The sequence below is a fragment of the Leptodactylus fuscus genome, chromosome 10, assembly GCF_031893055.1.
Source record: "Leptodactylus fuscus isolate aLepFus1 chromosome 10, aLepFus1.hap2, whole genome shotgun sequence".
NCBI lineage: Eukaryota > Metazoa > Chordata > Amphibia > Anura > Leptodactylidae > Leptodactylus > Leptodactylus fuscus.
Genome location: NC_134274.1, coordinates 37,550,971 through 37,575,839, shown reverse-complemented (window position 1 = coordinate 37,575,839; position 24,869 = coordinate 37,550,971). Strand labels below are relative to the sequence as shown.

The 24,869-nt window shown below is 43.2% G+C and overlaps 1 protein-coding gene across 3 annotated transcripts in view; it reads right to left on the bottom strand.

The window, feature by feature from the left end:
• Positions 1-24,869, bottom strand: part of ZMIZ1 (zinc finger MIZ-type containing 1) — a 203,037-nt gene that overhangs the window by 116,483 nt on the left and 61,685 nt on the right. For all 3 annotated transcript variants that reach the window (XM_075257928.1, XM_075257929.1, XM_075257930.1), the window contains exon 3: positions 18,370-18,478. The gene's annotated coding sequence lies outside the window, so the exon portion shown is untranslated. The remainder of the gene's footprint in view (positions 1-18,369; positions 18,479-24,869) is intronic.

Sequence of the window (24,869 nt, the reverse complement as noted above, 5' to 3'; positions counted from 1 at the left end):
ATATATATATATATATATATATATATATATATATATATATATATATATATATATATATATATATATATAATGGTAATGTAGGAACAGCCACACAGAAAAACACATGAAGAAAGTGGAAAGCGTGGCCAAAACGATGGGTTTGATCTTTGGGCAGTGTGTTATAGAGCACGGGGAGTTGAGCAGACTGATGTATAGTTTTGAGATTAAGCATCTGTAATGCTGGTGCAGACACGACTCCTCCTGTCTCTGCCACCAAGTTCTGCACTTTCCTGAGACCACTGGAGTTCTATGGCCACTGTCATGCCATCCGTCCTGATGGGACCAATGTTCTGCATTGACAATCTCCTCTCCTGCTTGTCCCGCTTCCCTCCTAGCTCCTACATGTGCTTCCTTGCAGATTCTTAAAGGGCCAGCACACATAGGCAAACATTACCCACCCATATAACTTCACTGCTTAACTTGTCCCTTCAATGGTATCTGCTGGCTTGTCAGGCATACTGACTGGTTTCCAGTGTATAAACCTTTGGGCTCTTTCCTGTTCATTCTGATCTGCCCAATTCCTGTTACCGCACTGGACTGGCTTGAGACGACTGAACCCCTACTGTCTACAACTCGGAGCAGTATCCACCTGCAGACAAACTAGACACTGTTGTCTCTCTGGCCTTTGTCCAACTCCCATCTAAACCAAGATCACTCCAAGAGGTAGTGACCTGGAAGTCTTCCTGCAACGTGGGAGGATACGTAGACAACGCCTTTGGGAGTCGCCAGTTGGGTAGGACGGTGGATCCACAAGCTGCTGACCATTACAGTACCTCATTCATTCGCTATCTTGTAGAAGTACAGCTGGCGGACCTACTTAGTGACGAAGAGCCTTCCCACTATGACGGTGCATACAGAGATACCCGTCAATCACTTGTGAGGACCATCACTGGACTCCTAACCCAGAAGCAGAGACTCCGATCAGTAAAATAAAAACTTCTCTACAATACTATAAATGAATAGGTCCTAGAACATACTGTCTGCAGATAGGACTGCCTGTACGACATGGCCAGCTGTATGGTTTCCTAAATGTACGGGTTTCCTTGCACACCGTGCCATTACTCTGCAATGACACAGTCCATAAACATGAGTCTGCTACAACGCGACGCTTAGCAGTGCATTTCTTTACCTCTTACATAAAAGAGCTCACGGATTTTACTTTCTGACCCTTTTAGCCGACTACAAAAAGTTTCTCCTCGGTAACAGTTAACTTTTTGCTCGTAACAGTCATTCGCTGGGAGTAACAGACGGTGCCAGGGCCATATAGGAACCACACCGATGTTCTTGTTATGTTCACATTATTCCAAGAAGGGAAAAAAAAGATTTCAGAAAACCTTGTGAAGGACCCCAAAGGCTTTGTTTTTATATGGGGATTAGCGCAGCTGCAATGGGGCCATCTGTGGGGATGTGGCACGCCGAGGTGGGGACAGGGGAGAATAAGGAGGGAGTTGGAGCAGTTTCAGCTTTCACTCCTTGTGCAATGGTGATCTCTCCACTAACAATCTCAGAAGGAAAATAAGAGTTTCTGATGTGTTGGGATTTTTTTTTTCTTTTCTATACACGGTCAGCGGAGGCAAGACTGCGTTGAGAGATGATTTGTTGCCCATTAGACGGCGAGTTTTCTGTGCACTGACAGATGGAGATTTCTGGTGAGCATGGACATGCCACAATGCTCCTCAGCCGCCCCATTGTGTGGCACCTGCATTTTACAGCGCTGTCCCCCTCAAAACACCCTCCCTTCGCTCTAGACGTCTTTAGAGAAAAAGCCAGCTGCAACCCTTTCACCCGCTTCTTAAATGGAGCCTGTCACCCTGTTAGCAACCCACTTTTAAAGAGGCATGTCCAGAAAAGTGCCAGCGTCAACTTACTTAGCCTCACCCGGTCTCATCATGACCCAGATTAAAATCCTATGCGTAGATTTAGATAAATAGACTTCATGGACACAGCTAAACTAACAAACTTCTGGCCCCGTTCATAACCCAGAGAAAGACATAGCTTGCTGTTAGATACCGGGGCGCACACTACTTATTACTATTAAGGGTTTACCCTCTTGGGACATATAAACTGCATTATAAGAGGCAGCAGAGTGAACGACATCCTAACACATCTCCTCTACAGTCTGGGGGAAAAATTATCTACAGTGAAAACTGACCTGAAGTGCAAAACCGCAGCAACTCGGGTACTGCTAATGGAAAACCCCACATAGATGGGTCTACCCTTTCCCTAAATGTTACTGGGCAATCTCCCATCTCAGGGATTATATTAGTACAGGGGTAGGGAACCTTGACTCTCCAGCTGTTGCAAAACTACAACTCCCAGCATGAATACTTGCTCTGCTGTTCTTGGATCTCCCATGGAAGTGAATGGAGCATGCTGGGAGTTGTAGTTTCACAGCAGCTGGAGTCAAAGGTTCCCTACCCCTGTATTAGAAGGTGGCTAGCTATAACTCAATGAAGAGTTGCATAGGATTCTTGCAAATTCCATTAAAATGAAGCCTAAACCTGGACCATCTCCGTCTTGCAGACCTCATTACAACAGTTGTGTAAATGGTTACCACATCCCTCTCTGATGTCATCCACAGATACGACTCCACATGTAGTTTCTAATCTTCTTAAAACATTCGTTTTTGCTCCACCCGCTCCTTGCACAATCGTCATCACGGTTTCTCCTGTGCATCCCCCATATTTTGGAACTCGTTACCCCTAACACATCAGGTTTGATATGCAACCTGAAAGCAAACCTCCGCCTCCTCCAGTAACCGGGCTCTTCATAGGTACAGCACCATGAAATTGTTTGCACTCTGAAATAACATTTAGCTCTATAGTCATACATATACACTTTATACAGGCACATATATATATTTCTATAGATTTATGCCACTATGTGGCACTGTGCGGCTGTTGTCTATGAAAGATGTATAGTGAAATAGCAAGAGAGTATATAGTGAGTACGATTAATTGGGGACATTTATTAGGTAGTAAAAAAAGAAAAAAAAATACGACTACAAAATGGTGGGTTTGGTATTAGGATTATGTGCACCATTGTACACCCCTAGGTGGTAAAGTGGGGGTGGTTAGTTTGTCTAACTGACATTACCAAATTATATATATATATATATATCTCAGGACAGAGCTATTCATCATATGGGTGGGCCAAATAGATCAATTTGGTGCCAATTATGGTACAGCAGATTTTTTTTTATTAGGTCTGTTTTGAACCAAAAAAATCTCCCTAATGATACATCTCCCCCCATGGTGTGCCATCAGAAAAATAGGAAAGAAATGGGGCAACACGGTGGCTCAGTGGTTAGCACTGCAGCCTTACAGCGCTGGAGTCCTGGGTTCAAATCCTGCCAGGAACTGCAAGGAGTTTGTATGTTCTCCCTGTGTTTGCGTGGATTTCCTCCCATTCTATAAAGACATACTGATAGGAAAAAAAATGTACGTTGTGATCCCTATATGGGGCTCACTATCTACATAAAAAAAAAAAAAATAGGAAAGAAACTTTAGTACATGCTTCACAGTCTGCAATGCACAAGGCAATGGTGAGGACTTCTCCCACTACTTGTCTTCGGAGGAGCAATACACAAGTCAGACAACTCTCCAGTAAATCTATTCGCGACCCTCCACCTACTAAGAATAGTGCAGTAATCTGAGACTGCCGCTTCTAAGCAGAGCCCATGTTATACAATAATAAGAGAATAAGGAGACGGTTAAGCAATAGGACTCAATCTATAGTCACAACGTACAGGTAACATTGGCTATATGTTCTATTTTATGTTAATGCTACACTTCACATTCTTGTGGAAACAGCCCATATTCAGCGGAAAAAAAAAAAAAAGTAGTGCACGGAAAGCAGGCTTCAAGTCTTCCCAAGGTGCACATTTGCAGACAATGCACCTGAGGAGTCTTGCGTGCTCTTATTGCCCCGGCTGGCTTACTTGGCCCCTAACAAAGGCCGCATTCCATCAAGCAGGAATGTACCTGACTAACAGATTCACACACCTGGCAGTAACCTGACACCTCCTCTGTCTGACAACCTCCGCCGCTGCTACAACCAGACTTCCCAGTCACTTGTATTAGTCTTTGTAAAGATACTCTGTAACAGAAAGACTAGCTCACGGAAAAAGATTCCGATTTACTTAGGTGTCAGTCTGCTGGACTCTGGGCAGAGAAAGCAGAGGCCTACCTACTTGTGGACGCCACTCTATGGCTAAGGATGCCCAGTGACTTTAGTTGTGGCTCCCATTATGTAGCCCTGTGACCTCTTCACTACCACTAGGGAATGGAGTCACAGTGTGACCCCAAAGGTGGGAGAAGATTAAAACAGAATGCCTGCTGGGACATCAGTCCATATCATACTACATTATTGCTTGAAAAGCAAATCCTTGTTGGTTCAGCTTTCCATTTGTGTATAGAGCTGTACCTTATAGACCAGGGATAGGGAACCTTCAGATCTCCAGCTGCTGTGACACTACAACTCCCAACATGCTCCATTCACTTCCATGGAAGTTTCAAGAACAGTATGCATGCTGGGAGTTGTAGTTTTGCAACAGCTGGAGACCCGTAGGTTCCCTACCCCTGTTATACATCATTTCCAGCATGGTGATCAAGTTTCCACCATCACCTGAAAGGGGTTACTCTTTCCAGGAATCGACTTATATAATACAACACAGACCATAACAATGCTCCTATAAGGTGCCATATCACACTGCTAGAGATCAGCCATATTGCCAAGGCGTTGTGCACTGGCCATGGAGAGAGAAGGGTTAAGCTGTACATACACACACTTAGATGCCAGCTTTGGATCAGGAGGCTCCTGCGCTCTATGTACATATTTACACAGTGCTAATTGGCAGTGCAGTTTTGCACTGGAAACTTGTTCTCACACCGTGGTGGTACAATTCTTGTATTTAATGTGCTGAAAATTACATCAGCGGCGTCCTGGAACATTTACACACACAATTAGCTCTTGTATCAAACATATATTTATGTGTGTACGTGTTGGCGTGTACGCATGTGTGTCTTGGGCACAAGCAGCTCACAAGGTAGCACGACATTTACAACGCCTCACCTTAACTCATTAAACTCAGGTCCTATTACCTTATTAAATACTTATATTAATGGATAACGAAGGGAAATGTAAAACACGCGGCTGGTGTTTCGGCCTATTTTGATGCACCACTACGGCAGGACAGGACTTTGCTAACACCAATAAGGGGTCAGTTCAAGCAAAAAGCGCCTGTTCTCCAATGCAAGAAACCAATAATCTGGCTAATATCTAAACGGTCTAGTAGCCAAAACATCTGTGTAGAGTCTGCAATCCGCGACCATTTAACCATGACAATGACCTGCATTACTGGACGATCCCAATTCCGATCCTAGTGCAAGTCAATGGGATTTTTTAATGATCAAAGATCGGATTTTAAAAACAATCCTATTCACTACACAGCGTGGATTCCAAAAATTGAATGCTTCAATTTTTGGACTCCACGCTGTGTAGTGATTAAAAAATCCACAGGCTACTTAGTCCCCCCCCTGTTGTCCGCTTATCTGCACAGATCCGCTGCCGCTCCCCGTTCTTCTCGGTCCCGTTCTCTCTCATTCACATGCTTTCAGAGCGCCGTGTTTGCCCCCACCTCCCAGGCTAGTGTTACTGAAACTGGAAGTAGGTGGGGCTTGTTGTGGCTTAAGAGTGTGGGCGGGGAGACATGAGTGCATCAATCACGTCTCCCCTCCCAGTACCCGTCCACACTCTCCTAAGCCACAAGCCCCGCCTTCTTCCTAGGTCTGTAACACTAGCCTGGGAGGCGGGGGCGTGCACGGCGCTCAAAGCATGTGAATGAGAGAGGACCGGACCGAGAACGAGGAGCAGTAGCGGATCCGTGCAGGTAAGTTGAGCGATCGAGATCGGAATTCCGTTCCTGATCTTTTTTTTTTTTTTTTTTTTAAAGGTGGGATCGGAACCTGATTGCGATCGTGAAATTTACTCGATCGCCGATCAGGATCCGATCCCCATCGCTCAACCCTAGTCACCAGGTCTTAAAATCACCACCAGCTTTCATTCCCAGATGTACATTTGTCACTCATGATCAGGGGATAACAACACTCCTTAGGGAGTGAACAACTTTACAGGCATATGGAGACTTACAAGCCTTTTTCGTTCCACTGGGGGATTATGGGAAAAATATGCATGATGGCAACATCACGCTCCATGGCTTCCAAACAACAAACATCAAAAATAGATACCTAGTTTAAGACCCCATGCACATTAAAGCAGGCTGTCCGAACACCCTATTTTACTGGCAGCCATCTTATGAGTTTAATGGTCTCTTCCCCAACAGAAGATGCTGGGAAAGGACTGGGCTGTTCAATTTTAAAGAGATTCTACCAATAAAATCAATTCATTTTCTCGTTGACATGTAGAAATAGCCTTAAGAAAGGCTATTCTTCTCCGTAGCGCTGTTCGGTATAAATCCCGTTTTTTGTCGGTATGCAAATGAGTTCTCGCAGCACTGGGGGCGTCCCCAATGCTGCAAAAGAACTCTCTAGCGACACCTCCATCTTCTTCAGGAATGTCCTCTTCCTTCTTTTTAATGCTAGATCCTTTGAGTTTTGGGGGACACAAGCTGCTATGTGTGGCAAACCATTCAGAACATACACAAGCTCGGCCAAACCAAGCACGTTTGTATATGGGATATGGCAAAAAGCTATGCGCACCTATACACTCATACTAGTCTAGTCTGAACCAATAGATAGAATAGCTCAAATGCACCCTAAACAAATACACACAAGTCATAAAGTTTACAAATATTATTTATGCGCCATAATTCTACTTTACGTCTAAGCACAATATGGACATCTAACTGTTCACAGATTCAGCTGTACCACAAAGCCTGCACAGAAACCGAATATACACCAGGGAGAGGTCAGAGAATGCGCCAATTCAAAGTGCAGTCAGGGGCTTAGGGAGGAGGGAATCTGAAGGTGAGGGGGGCAGAACAGGAAACATCCTTAACTTAAGTCCCACAAAACAGACTCTTTGGGCCCTTAAGAGTTGTAACCACTTTAACAAGCTCTGACTTTTCGCTGGCAAACCCGTAAGAGCCAGGAATAGTGACACAGTGAGTAAGCGAGGAGTCTCCCTCCAGCACCTCTCGCTCCCCCTGTAATTTATTAGCTGACTTATGAGAACGATATACATTACAAATGCAGCCAACTTCCCCATGCTCTGCTAAAAAGAAAAAAAACCTTTGAAATGAACTCTTTCCAGACTTGACATATTTCTACAAAGGGGGAGGGAGAGAGACACAGGAGGGAAGGGGGAGGCAGAAGCACAAAAGGGAAGTTACACAGACAGAACAGGATATGTCCCACAAATTTTTTTGCAAAGCCCCCACTACCAGCTCAAGATTAATGTCTAGTGTCTCTTACACACAAATAAATACACGTTTTATACACAAATCTCATAGATTGTAAGCTCTTGAGACCAGAGCTCTCGCTCTTATTGAGAGGATTGATTTATTAATCTGTAACATCTCAGTTTGTCTGTAGTTTGTGAATGCTAGGATTTGTAAAGTATGGCAAAATATGGTAGTGCTAGGTAAATAAAATTAGTTAGTTATACACAAACACACACAAACACACTACGTGGCCAAAATGATGTGGACATATGACATACTTCTAAAAACCATGGGCATTGACATACCTCCCAACCGTCCCGGACTCTGTGGGACAGTCCCAGATTATGGGTCGTGTCCTGCAGTCCTGGTCGGCAGGAGGTATGTCCTGGATTCAGGAGGACGTCCCAGAGTTGACTTCAATAATGAATGAAGCAGGAGCTATCATGAAACTGAGGGCAAACGAAGGGGGCACATTAAACTAGAGGCTGATGAAGGGGGGGGCATGAAACTGAGGGTAGACACAGGGGGACATGAAACTGAAAGCAGATGTAGGGGGGGCATTATACCGTAGGGGTAGCTGGAGGGTGACATTAAACTGAGGCCAACTAGAGGCAGACGTCCCACTCCAGCTGCCATTCATTTATTGTCCCCCTCCAATTACCCCCATTGTTTAGTGTCGCCCTCCAACTGCCCCAGTTTAAACTGCCCGCACTCCTGTATTTGCACCCAGTTTAAACTGAGACACAAAGAGAGGGTCTTCAAATTTTGCGGAAATTGGAGGGGAACATTATACTGTGGGGGTCATATAATGTTAGGGTGACTGTAGGAGCCTTATACTGTGTGGGGACACAAAGAAAAGTAGAAGAGAATGAATGGACTCAATGTAGAAGTGGGTGGAGGTACATTTACCCTAAATTTCATCCCTCTTTCTGTTCTATGAAAGTTGGGAGGTAGGTGCATTAATATGGAGTTGGATTCCATTTTGCTGGTAAAACAGTCCTTTCCGCAGGATATTGGAGTGGGTTCGTGCCCATTTAAACAAAAGAATTTTGTGATGCTGGATTAGAAGGCCCGGACATTTTAATACAGAAAACTTTTTTTTTTTTTTTTTTTTTGGGGGGGGGGGGGGTGTCCTGGTATGCAGAGATTACCAACAACTAACAGGGCTCTGCCGTCAGATTAAAAATAAATACTGTATATACTCGAGTATAAGCCGATCCCCCTAATTTTACCACAAAAAACTGGGAAAACTTATTGACTTGAGTATAAGCCGAGGAGGGGAAATGCAGCAGCTACTGGAAAATTTCAAAAATTAAAATGGTCGGAGTTGCTGGGTGATGGGTAAGGGGAGGGGGTGTTTTAGTTGTTTGTCTGCCCCTTCCCTGAGTTTTTTTTTCCCCCACGTGGAGTTCAGCCTGGCTGAATATAGGGAATCTGCAGTGCTCCTATTAATCCCTTCCCAACGGAACAGGAGCACTGCAGATCCCCTATATTCAGTAGACCGGGCACTTTCAAACACAGGGATACCTAATGTGTAAGTGTGTCACAGTCATTTTCTACTTTTATATGTATTCTAGGGAAAGGAGGGATTTAGAACTTTAATTATTTATTTTTTTGCTTGACTCGAGTATAAGCCGAGGGGGGCTTTTTCAGCACGAAAACTGTGCTTAAAAATTCGGCTTATACTCGAGTATATACGGTATATGACATTATAACATTATTATACATAAATCATCTACAAAGAAATTAGAGGGTGGGAAAACAAAGAGTGTTGTGGAATTGGTAAGCCAAACCTATCTATCCATCCATCCATCTATCCATCCATCCATCCATCCATCCATCGCAATCCCAACCCCAACCAGGACATTCATGGGTGCCCAAAATGTATTGCTGTGCATGAGGAGTGAAGGCGAGCCTGTCTAGTCCAAATGCAGAGATTGCTGAGAGTTAAAAACTGGACATCTTCCAAGGTCTTGTTTAGTCCATACCTTGATAGGGCAGACATGAAGGGGACCTACACAACCTCAGACGTGTGCATTTAATGTCAGGATTGGTCTGTGTATTGTATGTGTATTGTATATAGAGAGATAGCGTGGCTTCTAATGACTAATAAGGGCTCTGATGTCGGCCGGCAGGCCTTGCTAGGACATTATTACAGCAGCCTGCATGTAAATGTGCCGCTATCACTCACACAAACCCTCACAAGCTCTGCCTGAGATAGAGCCGCTGCTGACAAACCCTTCACCAGATAACCAGAATCTACTAACATATGTTTTGCATTTAAACAGGGTTTTCTAGGGGCTAGAGGGATTGTTATTTTTCCAGTTTTCCATAATCTGCCATAAAAAGAAAAATTTAATATCTAGTGTCATTTTGCAGGCGCTATCAGATGTAGCTTTTTTCACTGCAAAAGGCATAAGAAAACGGATAGAAAGACACTGTACACATCAGTGGTCCAATGCACCATCTATTCACTGTAATGTGCACAGTGTTCTCAGTCTGACCCCAAAAAAAGGGAAAGGACCTGGTAGGAAATCATATTGTAGATTTTAGCACTGCTTGTATGAATGTCAATCATAGAGGATCTATTCATTATATATTAAATGTTATAAAACCATAAGACAAGCAATAGACAAGAGGAGGACCAGTCCCTTATCCTGCACAATACGTTGTACAGTCTGTGCCACTCTCCGACTTAGCACCTTTGGTAGTTAACAGGAACCACTCACATAAAATGTAAGCAGAATGCTATAGAACAGGAGGAGAGAAGAAGACTCATGACCGATACATAGTTCTATCATCAAATAGCTGATTCTGAGTTAGGAGTCCAGTGGGCGGAGCTACTCAATGATTGACAGCTCACAAAGGAAAGACGGTCACATCACCCACTGCCCACATAAATCTCCTCCGGTGCTATAATGTCCTGGCTGCAGACTGGACCGCAATCTCAATGTGACAAGATCACTTTAACTCAGATCGTAAAGGGAACTGCAAAAGTAGATGAGATATTAAGTATCGATATAATAATAATAATATATATATATATATATATATATATATATATATATATATATCTGAAAACACAAATGATTGCATAGCAACCAATGATCTGTAACCCATCGAGTGCTAGAGATTATTTTTTTATTCTTCTCTATTGTTAAAGGGTTTCTCAAAGTTACGCCATACCCGTCCCCAAACTATAATGTTGTCCCATAACATTCAATCTAAAAAGCCAAAACAATCTGAACACAAGCATGAGAAATAAGTAACATATCCCACACCTCTCAACAACACCAAGTGCACAATATAGAAATCATGTTCTCCTTGAAGGAGAAGTGTAAGGACACCTTCATACATGGCAGATTCTGCTGTAGAAATTTCTGAGACTGAACATCAGTTTCATTCATGTCAATGGGGTTGTTCTGGCTGCAAGCACATGGACCACTACAAGCCTCAATCAGATGAACAGGAGCAATTTGCACCTGACATACCACAAACTTATCAGGAAAGAACATTGTCTAACATAAAGCAGGTGACCACTTCAGAGCGGACTCCGAGAACGTGAGTCTTTAAACCAGGGATTACAGGGATCCTGGGGTTTCCTTGACATCTGACCGGGGGGTTCCTCAGAAGACAGCAACAAGTCCTGTCACAACAAGGCCAGGGCTGCATAACAATATTGGCCGCAACCAAAGATCGCCATGTCACCCTAAGACTCCTTGACTAATGTAAGTGAATGGAGTCACACTGGGACCCCAAGGGCGCCGCAACTTCTAGTTGTAAAAACATCGAGCACTGCTGGATTTATCTTTTTTGTGACAAGACGTCAGCACTCCGGCACCACTGGTGTCATCATACGACTTGGCCATGTAGCTCTAATGTAAGGAAGACAATCTGTCTGTTGCCAGCTCAACAATGCTGTGCAAAAACGTAAAAATATGTCAGCCAAATTCCAGCATCAGACAAGAATTACCCGACCCTATAGCAAACTTCCTCAAGTCAAGAATTATTTTTCCTTAGCTTTTTTTTTTTGCAAACCTATTTTTCCTCCAAAATTACTGCATAAAAAAATAGCACAAAAAATACACAACAATCCTGGTATTACTTACAAGCCATCACAATATCAGTGTCTGTGAAGTTAGACTAACCCAGACATCCGCACCTAACCAAATGTTGTTCTACTTCCAGAAGTTTTTTTTTTTTCCATATCCTAGGGGTTAAGTCTCCCACCCCCACTTTTCCATGTGCCAGTGGTTCCTCGATTGATTTCATTCCTGTGCATTGATCCTGGCGGCATTTGCATGCTGAACAAGCGCTACATACACAGACAAAGCTGCATGTGAACCAAATACCAATAAAAATAAAACCGTAAGGATAACACAATAATAATTGTCTGCAGGAGAGGCCATTACAAGGAAACGTGCAACACTTCATGAATACCAATGGCTTAGGTGCTGGGGAAGGTGGGGGGAGCGTTTATTGAATGCCTTTAACCTGTACAAACCAGGGGCCAGTTCAGCACCCAGCCAAGCAGATCAGAGTTTCCGCATTTATCTCATTTATACCACAATACTCATTTTCTAGGTTTATTTCCCTGGTTTAACAAATGAGAAGATTAAAACTGAAAAGAGCACAAAAAAATGTACAAACCACTTTCACCAGGTCTGGAAACATGCTGGTTAAGTCAGTGATAGAATAGATACAATATAGAATAGATACAATATAGAATAGTTACAATATAGAACAGATACAATATAGAATACAATATAAAAGCGACTAACAATGTATGGAGAACCGCGTGTATGGCCAATAATCAGGTTCAGCGGGTGCTCGGCTGCTGAAGCTTCTTCATATAGTCATAAGACACTCGATGCCGTATATGACAAGTACACAACCCCCATTCCCATAAGGCAATGTTATCATTCCAGCACATCACATCATCATATTTTAATAATTTGATACAATGATCCTATAAATAATATTTCTTTATAGAAGAGATTGCCAGCTGATAGACTTACAGTATGCCAACAAGATAAACTACCAAGGGGAAATATTTCCCAGGTTTTCTCCTACACTTCAGAAACAAACACACTTTTTTGTCTGCAACTTACAACGGCATTTTCTAAAGAGATCGTCCAGCACCAATGTCCACATGGCCTTAAAGGGGTTATCCTTATGATAGGTCATGAGTAGGGGTCAGTCCCATATAGATCCCAGGTGACTGCTGCTTCCATGTCACAGGCCAGTGACATCATGTTCATTCATCACGTGGCCTTCTTGCAGATCAGTCCCATTCAAGTGAATTGGGCTAAGCTGCAATACCAGGTACAGCCACTATACCACGAACAGCGATGTTCTCAGCATTTAGTGAAGAGACATTGTATCAAACAGCTGATCTGTGGGGTACTGGGGTCAGAACCATTCCAAGCACAGGTCATCAATAGGTAACTCCTGGAAAACCTCCTAATAGAAGTGGACGTGAGCCATAACAAGCTGTGGAATATGCTGCTGCTGAAGAAATGAATATTTAAGAGAATATTCCCCACATTTTGAAGTCCCAGCAACATTTTCCTCCAACATCATCCCATCTCCTACTTACTGGGCTCTAGAATGGAGCTTTAGTACCGAAGCCTATGTAACACCACCCAACTGGCTCAATACGGTCGGGGGAGTCTTACCCCAGTGTGTACAATTTATAAGCTATACAGGTTGCTGACGTGGTCACAGATATAATTTACTGTGCAATAATGACACCCCGAAAACATTCAACTTTGGCTCCTGAGGTCTGTAAAGCCCTTTGCTACCCTATGGGGTCACGACTGATAAGGCTTGGAGACAATACGCTTAAAAAGAACTACAGATGTTCTCTGTATAATCTAAATAATAATCATTCTATGTCATGTGACTGGGGTTGAGCCGATCTTGAGATTTCAGGATCATTTTCAAAATCCGATTTTCGATAATTTTCCAGCCGATCCCGATCGTGAAATTTGCTCGATCGCCCCTACATGTGACAAATCGATTTAGTATTTTTTTTTTTAATTTAAAACAATAAAAGGTCAAATCTAAAAATAAAAGAAAAATATTGCACATGAAACCACATTTCTACTTGTCGAGTCCAAAAAGGTTCGGTCAGGAAGCGGTGGAGACGTCGGACTGCTCCAAGACTAGCCAACGTTTTCTACTATCGATTTAACATTGGATTTTTGTGGGGTGATCCTAAGAAATTTCGACTGCTGAAAACTTACATTTCTCCCCCAAAGGAAGACAATCAGGCTAAAAAAAAAAATGGATGATCTACGATCTGCCAAAAAGCAAGCTGTAAATCACATGCCTCCTTAATGCATTGTGGGGATACAATCCAATACCTCTTCTCACCACTGATATCATCGTAGGCTATAAACCTGTTCTATAAGATAGATTCCGGCGTCTTTGTGCGCAGGCGCACGCCATTATTGCATTTCTAATTGCTATCAGTAATCTTGGTACGTCTTGCTTTCTTACAAAGCATATGCCATGAGTTCTGAACACAAACACGCACACACAGAGAGCAGCAGAAAAACAGAATGTTCCCGTTAGGGGAATGTTCTTATGACAGAATTATTTTCCTGAGGAAAGAACACGCTGTCACAACCCTTGCCAGTCGCAGACAGCCAGTGACTGAAGCTGCACCCCTGGGCTCCTGCACCAGGATTTTTTTTTTTTTAGGGTGGATAAACAAATAGGGCAGGAGTAAGGCAGGCATTTTAACGTGTTTGCTGCCAAACCAGGAGGAAGAGTAAACCAAATATTCTGGTAATTATCAGAGATTATCAAACCGCCGGATACTGCAACTCGGAATCCTTATCTTCTCAGCAAACACATATATATATATATATATATATATATATATATATATATATATATATATATATATATATATATTTTGTATAATATAACCGGAGACATGCATTATATAGCAGGCTGGAATACGGAGTTGGGAGGATGACTGTGCGAACGCGCTTGGTGTTAATCTCCTGACTACGATAATAAGGTGCCAAGATGCTGAAGTGCTCAGATTATTTGGCCCATAAGGACAAAGAGATATATCTCATCCAATATGTCCAACTGCATGTGTTGTCGGTGTGAATGATAAACTGACACCGCATATGTCAACCTCGGAGTGAAGATAAAGAAGGACCTGTCTTCTGACATTTTTGATTTGGCAAATAAATGTATTCCCCCGTGAAATAGCAATTCTAGATATTGATGATATGCGGTTCCTCCATTATTCCTTCTAGAAATTCAGGAGTCAGTTGACTTCTGGGTGTTGCTTAGAAGGAGTCCCTGCACTGGCCAGGCAGTGTGCATGGTGTCTTACTGTGCAGGGACTCGCCCCTTTAATAATGGGAATGTTAATACCCGGGATACAATACTAGGAGGAATGAAACATGGCAGAATTATTAAAGAAAATCCATAAAAAGATTCTCCAGAATGGTTACGTTTTTTGAGGATATAATTATTTAGTTATGAGTAGCGACAGGTTCTCCAGGACAGGTAAATGGAATCATTACTGACATGCTCGGCACTGCTATCATGTGCCCACGTGTCGCATACAATACTGTGATCCTCTTACGTGGCGGCGTGTGATTCCTATCAGCCACTGCAGTAACTTCTCAGTAACACAATCTGTGAAATGCTATAAAACCTACAATATAAGCGACTAGAAACAAAGGAGATACCAAATGTATTGGAGTCCAAGGACCAAGAATGACAGACACATGCCCTGGTAAATACTTATTCCAACCTGCTCCAAACATCTCCTGCAGTCACACTGTCCCCAAGTGACATGAAGTCATTTACATTCTCATGAAGGGAATGTTACGCCACATCTAAAGTTAGGTCCTGAGGTCTACGGCACGAGGATCTTCTCCTCCAATGTCAGACGTCTCAATAATATTATTTATATATCCGCATTAATCAGCAACATCATTGCTTAACCCCTTAAGGTAAGCAACACCTGTTTACCTATTAAAAGGGTAAAGCCATCTCATAAAGTAATAGTGTAGAACTAGAAAATGCTATTACTTTATCATCAGTGGAAATGCAAACCTCTGAGAGCCCAACAAACAAGCACTGGTTAAAGGGGTCATATAGCGCCCTGGCCACGGCTGTGCAGAGGGTCTGAAGTATGGCGCCCCTCCAGGTAATGGGGCCCAGTGCAGTGACCAATAGAAGCTGCTGATTGGAGGGCACCACTGAGGAAACAATGTAACAACAGACCGCTAAAATCCGCCAGGACAAGAGCTGCTCTCCTGGGATTCCAGAGCAAGGACCGCTCCTCCATGATGGCCAGACTATAGGTATTAAAATATGTTATATATAGGGTTGAGCGATCGGGAATGTTCGGATTCCGATCGGCGATCAAGTAAATTTCATGATCGTGATCGGAATTCCGATCCCGATCTTTTCAGGCAGGATCGACATCGGAGGTTATTTCCCACAATGTTTGGCTACTGGCCAATCATTGTGGGAAAAGCTTAGCACCCATAGGAATGAATGGAAGCGGCCGGACGCTTAACCCCCCGCGTGGCAGCTGCGTCCATTCATTCCTATGGATATACCGCAGCCTGCCACTCTTCTGCTTCCTCCCTGTTTTGCCGTATACTCAGCTGAATATACGGTAAAATAGGGACAAAGCAGAAGAGTGGCAGGCTGCGGTAAATCTGTGTGCTCCGCTGCTGTGAGGACGACGAGGCAAGTTCGCAAGTAGATAGATACTACTGTACACTGACTTGTCTGTCTACTCGGGAACTTCGCTCAACTTAACTGCACAGAAGTGCTGCCGCTGCCCTCTTCTGGTCCGGTCATCTCTCCTTCACATGCCTTCAGAGCACCCTGCGGCCCCCTAGACTAGCATTATAGAGATGCTGGGAGAAGGCAGGGCTTGTGGCTTAGGAGTATGGGCGGGTACTGGGAGGGGAGATGTGAGTGCAAACGTTTCCCCGCCCACACCCCCCTAAGCCACAACAAGCCCGCCCCATCATCTCTAACACTAGCCTAGGGAGGTGGCGGCGCTCTGAAGGCCTGTGAAGGAGAGACCAAGACCGGAACAGACCAGGAAGAACTGGGAGCGGCAGCGGATCTGTGCAGGTAAGCGGACACCAGGTTTTTATTTTAATCACTACACAGCGTACAGTCCAAAAATTGTTTCAATTTTTAGACTACATGCTGTGTAGTGAACAGGATAGTTTTTAAAATCCCATCTTTGATTATTAAAAAAATCTCATTGACTTGCATTGGGATCAGAATTGGGATCGGGTTTGGCAGGAAAATGATTGGAAATTGGATTTTAAAAACAATCCTGAAATTTCAAGATCGGCTCAACCCTGATTATATAGTATTCAAAAAAGTCCAGAAAAAGAGCTGTACTCGTCCATAGACTGTGTCTGGTTTGGCTGCTCAACCTTATTTCTAATCTCAGAAAACCTATTTAACTTCAGAGAAAGATTGGATATGGCTACAATAGCCAACAGTAATGTTTTCCTTTGTGCAGCTCCTTCTACTGCTGAGCAAAAATGAGAAATGAGGATAATAATATAATGAGGATAGTAATATGATACGGCAGACAGAAGAAACAATGACGGAAACACAGAATCTACACTCACAAGTCAGATCTCCCCTCGCTAACACAAGGACAGGCAACATAACAAAACACTTCCTCCTCAAAAGCTCCTGGCAACAGGGAATTCGGATTCTTTCGAGGAAAAGAAGCGGCCTACAAGATTACACCCTTTCAGAGCTAATAACAGGGCACAGCTGCAGGTACGCGAAGGTGGCACCGAATGAAATGCACACAAAGCAAGGCAAAATTATAGAGTTGCCAATGTAGTCTAAAACAAAAAGGGGCTGAAATCCTTTCCGTATTGTCACCCAAGAAAATATAACTGCACAGAGTCGACAGGTCACGGAGTGTGCCGAACATGGAGACCAAAAGGTAAATAGTCGATACAGAGGTTGTATAGCTATATACTATATAATATAGGCAAAGCAAGGAGAGCTGGAGATCCCAAGCAATGAGTGGTAACTCTAAGGCACTCCAGTCAATTTCCGCCAAAAATGATCGCTTAATACATCGTAACGGGAACCTGTCATAATAACAATACAGCGCAATCGGCAAGGTTAGGTGAGCAGATTGAGGTATAGTAGACTTTGCAGTTTCTTGTTGCTTACTGAAGGAAATCTCTGCTTGTTCTGGACTTAGGAGTAAGGTTGAGTCGATCTTTAGATTTCAGGATCGATTTTAAAATCCCATTTCCGATCATTTTCCAGCCGATCCCGATCGCTCAACCCTATTAATGTTATATATATGAATAGGGTTGAGCCAATCTTGAGATAACCTCTGACCTTGATCCCGCGCAATCGTGACATTTACTCGATCGCTGATCGCAATCCAATCTTTTCCGATCCCAATCGCTCAACCCTACTTAGGAGTCCAGTGGGTGGTCCTATTCAGTTATTGATAGTCTTCTCTGCAAGAGAATGAATTAAGACTGCCCACTGGACTCCTAAGGTCCCAAGAAGTTTACACACATAAAGTTATGTTGGAACTTTTCCTACAAAACCAATTTATCTGCTCATCCCCTTCTGAACTATAAAATGATACAGACATATCAGAATGCATTTTGTAATGTGAAAGGTTCACATGAAATAACATGCACTGTCTTATGTATGCAACAGAACGCCGTTCTCTGCCATAACAGTCTATATTGTTCTCTACAAGTGATCCATGTCATCCATACAAATGCTGCTGAAGTCACACCTAAGACAAAAGCAGCCTGTTCCTTAGACTGTGTAGGTCAAAACACAGCACATACATCACCCCAGCCACCACCACCACCCCAGCCACCATCATCACCATCACCACCATAGTCACCACCACCACTTACCAGTTTTGGGCATCAAGGTGATTGTATTCATTAAAATCTTTATTAGTCCTGCCCTACATTGGCGGCTTCTGGAGTCTTGCAACACAAAGTCAGAAACACCATGTACGTCCTGAAAGAGAACAGAAATGGTTTTTATTAATTAGAGCCAAAAACAAAAAATGCCACTAAATAGAAACCTATCTCAAAAAACAAAACAAAATATATAATAACCAAAGAAAGAATAAGAGATAGAAAATATAAAAATGTAACAACTGTTTATTCAAAATCCAAAAAAATACAAATATACAAGTATACAAGTATTTGTATACACTGTACAACAAAGTGAGCCGACAAAACTCCCCAATTTTGACTATAAGGTGAACTTTGACCTCTTTCAGGTAAACAGAGGCTAATGGATACATTTGTCGTTGACATCGATAGGATTCCAGTGTTCCAGCGTTGAGGTAGGTATTACACAAAAAGATTTTATTTTTGTTAACAAGCACCAATTGGCTAAAAAACATGTTTTTCATTGGTTGTTCTGCACAGGCCCGATCACATCCACTGACACAGGATGAAGGATCGCGATGGTTCCCCCAGCGTATACTTTCCTTTGCTGGCAGCACAGCCCTTATTACACTGGCCACTGACTGGGTGCACTATTAGGGCAGCCCTTGTTTGAGCACTCGTTCCCAATAATGGCCTGTAACATCGTCCCGTTTAATAAAACCTTAAGACGTTATCCAACATTGCATTCTGGGAAGTCACCAGTGTTTGAACTCCATGACAAAAATTGCAGCAAAAACGCAAGTGGCGCTGCTCTACTGATTCTACTGAAACGCCAATGGTAGCTTGGGAGACGCCGTAACACATTTAGCGACGCTGGTTTTTGTAACTATTCACCTCTATGGAGTTACGGAACATTCTGAAGTCCCACCCTGGTGGTCTGGACTTGCGTCTAGTTATTCCCATCTCAGCCATGACTTGATATGGGAAGAATACATAAAATCTAAACCAGCTATTGCTTTAATAGTGCCAGTGACACAACCCAAAGCAAACCAAGAGCCCCAATGTCGGGCAAAAACACAGCGTCAAATCTTCTCTAACACCTTATGTGATGGAAAGGATGGAATTTAGGTCACCATGAAAATGCAGAGCAACCTACTGACATCATAGCACAAGGCAGGAGGAACTAAGCAAAGTGAGATATAGCTTTGTAGGAAAAAAATATAATAAAACAGCTTTAACCTATTATTGACTGAAATCCCTGCTTATTCTATGATTAGGAGTCTAGCAAGCACCAACAGCTTTCTCTTCATAAGAATGCATAGAAAGTTATCAGAAACGGTGTAGGACCGCCTACTGGACTCCTAAGAACCGAATGAGCAGAGATTTAAAGGGATTCTACCATTAAAATCGAATTTTTTGTCAGTCACACGTAAGAATAAGCTTTAAGAAAGGCTATTCTTCTCCTATCTTTAGATGTCTTTGCCACGGCACCGTTCCGTAGAAATCCTGTTTGTTTGTTTTTTTGTATGCAAATGAGTTCTCTTGCAGCACTGGGGCGTCCCCAATGCTGCGAGAGGACTCTCCAGCGCCGCCTCTATCTTCTTCAGGATCGACCTCCTCACGCGTCTTCTTCTGGCGCAGATGGTCAAACTTCTAGGCCTCGGGCAGAGCCGACTGCACATGTCTGTGGTACCCAGTAAGTAAGAGGCCACTTTCTTGTGGCCTGTGGGCATGCGCAGTCGGCTCTGCTCGAGGCCTAGAAGTTTGACCGCCTGCGCCGGAAGAAGACGCGTGAGGAGGCCGATCCTGAAGAAGATGGAGGCGGCGCTGGAGAGTTCTCTTGCAACATTTGGGACCTCCCCCAGTGCTGCGAGAGTACTCATTTGCATACTGATGAAAACTGGGATTTCTACGGAACGGCGGCGCGGCAAAGACATCTAAAGATAGGAGAAGAATAGCCTGTCTTAAGGCTATTCCTACGTGTGACCGATAAAAAAAAATTGATTTTAATGGTAGAACCTATGTATCAATCTGCTCAGCTCCTCCTGTTCTAGAACATGATACCGTCACGTCAGACATCTTGAACAATCTGATCATTCCCCTTTAAGGGCTTTAATCTATGTCTAGAATTAACCAAAGGGCAGATAAGGACACAATATAGCTGACCAAAGTTGTGGAACAATAGAAACAAGAGCTTACAGAATCAGGGCACCAGGAAAGTGAGAGATAGCAGAGAGGGGAAGTGGAGAAGAGGGAATATAGCCAATTGGAATTATACTGTGGACCAGTGGAATAATGAATAAAGCCATGTGAGTCATTACTCCGAGGAGTAGAGAGACAGGAAAGTGAAATGAGGCAAAGTGAAAGGACCACACCATGTGCTCCGTATTCTCCAACGGCTGCACTTAAATATTACATTTTTGTGACTTGATTGATAGCAAAGAGGAGGAAGGAAAAAAAATAACCCTTTTTGGTTTTATAGACCGTGATGTGACCTGATTAAAGAAAGGTCAAATTTCGCAAGAAAATAAAACATGAGCTCCGGCTGTGAAGACGAGGCGGGTCTGTTATGACGACAAAGTCAACAGTTTGGAACGGTTTAAAGGGGTTGTCTGAAATTATTGAAAAGGATTAGGTTTTTATTTTATTTTTCAGCAACATTTGGCAATTGTCTCTGGAATGGTAACACTAGGCACAGCCCATAAATAAAGGTGGTGTGAATTAAAAATAAATAAAGTTACAATTCATTCATTCATTCATTCCAAAAAATGGCTTCCAATGCTTTCATTCTCCAATTCATCATGAAAAATCCTACCAGAATTGCCAAATGCCCAATACTAGGGTTGAGCCGATCTTAAGATTTCAGGATCGTTTTTAAAATCTGATTTCTGATCATTTTCCATCTGAACCCAATCCCAATTCCGATCCTAATGAAAGTCAATGGGATTTTTTTTAATGATTGAAGATCAGATTTCAAAAACTATCCTATTCACTACACAGCGTGGAGTCCAAAAAGTGAAGGCTTCAATGTTTGGACTCCATGCTGTGTAGTGATTAAAAAATAAGCCGGCTACTTAGTCCCCCTGCTGTCGGGTTATCTGCACAGAACCGCTGCCGCCTCCCCTCCCGATGTGTACGCCGCTCCCTGGAGCTCCGGCCATTGTTCTCTGTCCGTTTCTCTCCTCTCTCATTCAGACGCCAGCAGAGCGCCGTATGCGCCCCCGCCTCCCTAGTGAATCACTCACATCTCCCCGCCCACACTCTCCTAAGCCACAACAAGCCCCGCCTTCTCCCAACATATGTAACACTAGCCTAGGGAGGCGGAGTCGCGCAATGACAGTGGAGAAGACAGAGAACAACGGCCAAATTCCATTCCCAATCTATTTTTTTTTTAGAGGTGAGATCGGAACCTGATCGCGATCGTGAAATTTCCTCGATCGACGATCGGGATCCGATCTTTTCCGATCCTGATTGCTCAACCCTACCCAATACCTTTTTTTTATTTCCAACTATTATGGTGTTTTTTCTCCCGATTCCCAGTCTTTGGTCTTCTCCTCATTTCTGTAACATGACCACCAAATTTTCTGACTAGGGCAGATTTCTTACACCAGTCTTAATAAATGTTAGAAAAGGCGCAGGGTACGACAGAGGCATAAAACAGGAACACTCCTGTGTGCCAGGATGGAGATCTATGCCAGTTAGGAAGTGGCGCAGAATTTTATTATGACTCACATCAGAAAACTGGAGTGAGTTATAAAGACTATGTCAAGCCCAAGGTATATAAGGATTGATAAATTCCCATCTCTGTGCTCTAATAGTTGGAGACAGTCCTGTGTTACTCCAGCAGATAGCGGCCTGTTAAAAACAAAAAACAATGCAACGGTAGCAGCTGTTGCCGGGCCCCCTAATCTCTCGGGCCCTGTGGCAGCCGCTGCTGCTGCTACCCCGGTAGTTACGCCCCTGGACCAAAGGACACTAACAAAACTTCATTGATAGACAGACCAAAGTATCTTATGGTGTGAAACGTTTAGCCAAATCTCATCTATTTACATTCCAAGTCGGCCATGTTTTGTTAGACTAGGATCACACATCACAAGACTGATCGAGAGCTCAGGAAGAACAGAATGGTAAGAAGTACAAGGAGACCCGACCTCATGTAGCCACGAGGTTATACACTTCAGCGTTTTACCAGTATCCTAGGAACAGTCTAAAGCTTCATATCAAAATACTTTCATAAACATGACTCATGTGGTAGTTACATGAGGCAAATACAACAATGAAATACAGGCTATGAGGTGACGGTGTCCTTACAGCGCTGCTTACTGCCAATTTGTATTCCCTCTCTAAGGGTAAAGCCGAAAGCCAAAAATGAATGTGCTTTAATTGCAGTAAAGTAAATATCATAAAGCAGAGTAGTTGACGCGTGTTTGTCAAGTCAGCACACTCCCTGTGCCCCTACCTAGGCAAGGCCTTGGCTATAACAGGAAGGTCATGTTAATACCAGTGCTAAGCAGCTCTTGGCTGTATCAGGGTGCCAAGAAACACACGGCTGTCCCCTTTTAGTCCCGTGGTGCAATAGTCAGCTGCTTTCTGCAGCTGTCAGAACTCAGAGATCCCGGCAGGAAAAAAATCCTCCATATATCAATCTCATTTATTTATTTATTATGTAAGCATACGTAACTTTTTAGATATGGAAGGTCAATGTTTACAGACTTAATACTAATACAAAAAAATGCATCATTATGAGAAATCTGTTACATCTGGTAACTTCCCACACTTACTAAGGTTGTGTTCACACTTGACTTAAAGGTTCTGGTAAAACGCCAAACACTGTGATGGAATCCTGATGAAACAGGTTATATTCCGCAGGTTGGGGGTTTTGTTAAGCAAGGAGGGCAGAACAATGGATATTATCAATGCAAATGTCAGAGTATAAAGATGTCAAGGTAATTTAGTATTCAGCCTTGATCAGAAGATACAGCAGCTCGCCCGATTCCCCCATACACATGTATGCTAAGCTCACCTGATTCCCCCATACACATGTATGCTAGGCTCACCTGATTCCCCCATACACATGTATGCTAGGCTCGCCTGATTCCCCCATACACATGTATGCTAGGCTCGCCCAATTCCCCCATACACATGTATGCTAGTCTCGCCCGATTCCCCCATACACATGCATGCTAAGTTCCCTGATTCCCCCATACACATGCATGCTAAGTTCCCTGATTCCCCCATACACATGCATGCTAAGCTCGCCCAATTCCCCCCTACACATGCATGCTAAGTTCCCCGATTCCCCCATACACATGCATGCTAAGCTCACCTGATTCCCCCATACACATACGTGCTAAGCTCACCAGATTCCCCCATACACATGTATGCTAGGCTCGCCCATTTCCCCCATACACATGTATGCTAAGCTCGCCTGATTCCCCCATACACATGTATGCTAAGCTCGCCCGATTCCCCCATACACATGTATGCTAAGCTTGCCCGATTCCCCCATACACATACATGCTAAGCACGCCCGATTCCCCCATACACATACGTGCTAAGCTCACCAGATTCCCCCATACACTTGCATGCTAGGCTCAGGTGAGAAGTGCATGTGCCCTGAAAGCCTGGCAGTGGCTTATCAGCCCGACTGCAAAAGGATGAAATACTGCCCGATCCCTAGTTGTTCGGCCAAACCCTGCCGATTCTTAACAGGTTTGGCCCGCCATGAAATATGCGCGTCCAGTCTGTACATACTTCAATTTCTATACGTGCTGGTAGAAAAAATTACATTTTGCAGGGAAAAAAAATGACTTGTCCTTTAAATAATTTCAGCTGTTGACACATATTTCTAATTATTTCTGCAGAAGATGGAGCAAAGCTTCTAACACAAAAAGCCGAGTGATACATAAATATCTGGATGGAGCCCTCCACTTGTGATATCGAAATAGAAGTGTTAATCCTGGTGATATACAGTAACACAAAAAAGCAAGATAGGAGATTCTTAGATTGTGTTTCTTAACACTGGGGGTGGATACGAGATGTGATTGATACTCACATTAATTACTATCACCATTTCTCACTATATATATATATATATATATATATATATATATATATATATATATATATATATATATATGTGTTAATACATGCAATTAAAACATACCGTACTTTGGAAAGAGTATCACGTGAAAGCATAATGACTGCTGTAGTGCCCCCTTACATTATGGCTAGAAGAAGCCTAAGCTTTGCTGGAGGACTCCATTAACATATTAATTGTGAAAATATCTAGGAGCTTCTGTGTGTCTGCATACGATCAATCCAATATACCACTAGGATCTCTGCGTGTGCACAGAATCATGAGCAAAAAAACTAATTTTGCAACTCAACTACGTGCAGGCTCCACTGGTATTGACAAAGCTAGGAAAGGGGTGGAAAAAAAAAAAAACAAAATAAAAAGCTGCGGCCTTCACTTCTGCTCAAGTCTAAATGGCGTCATGCATCGATGGCAG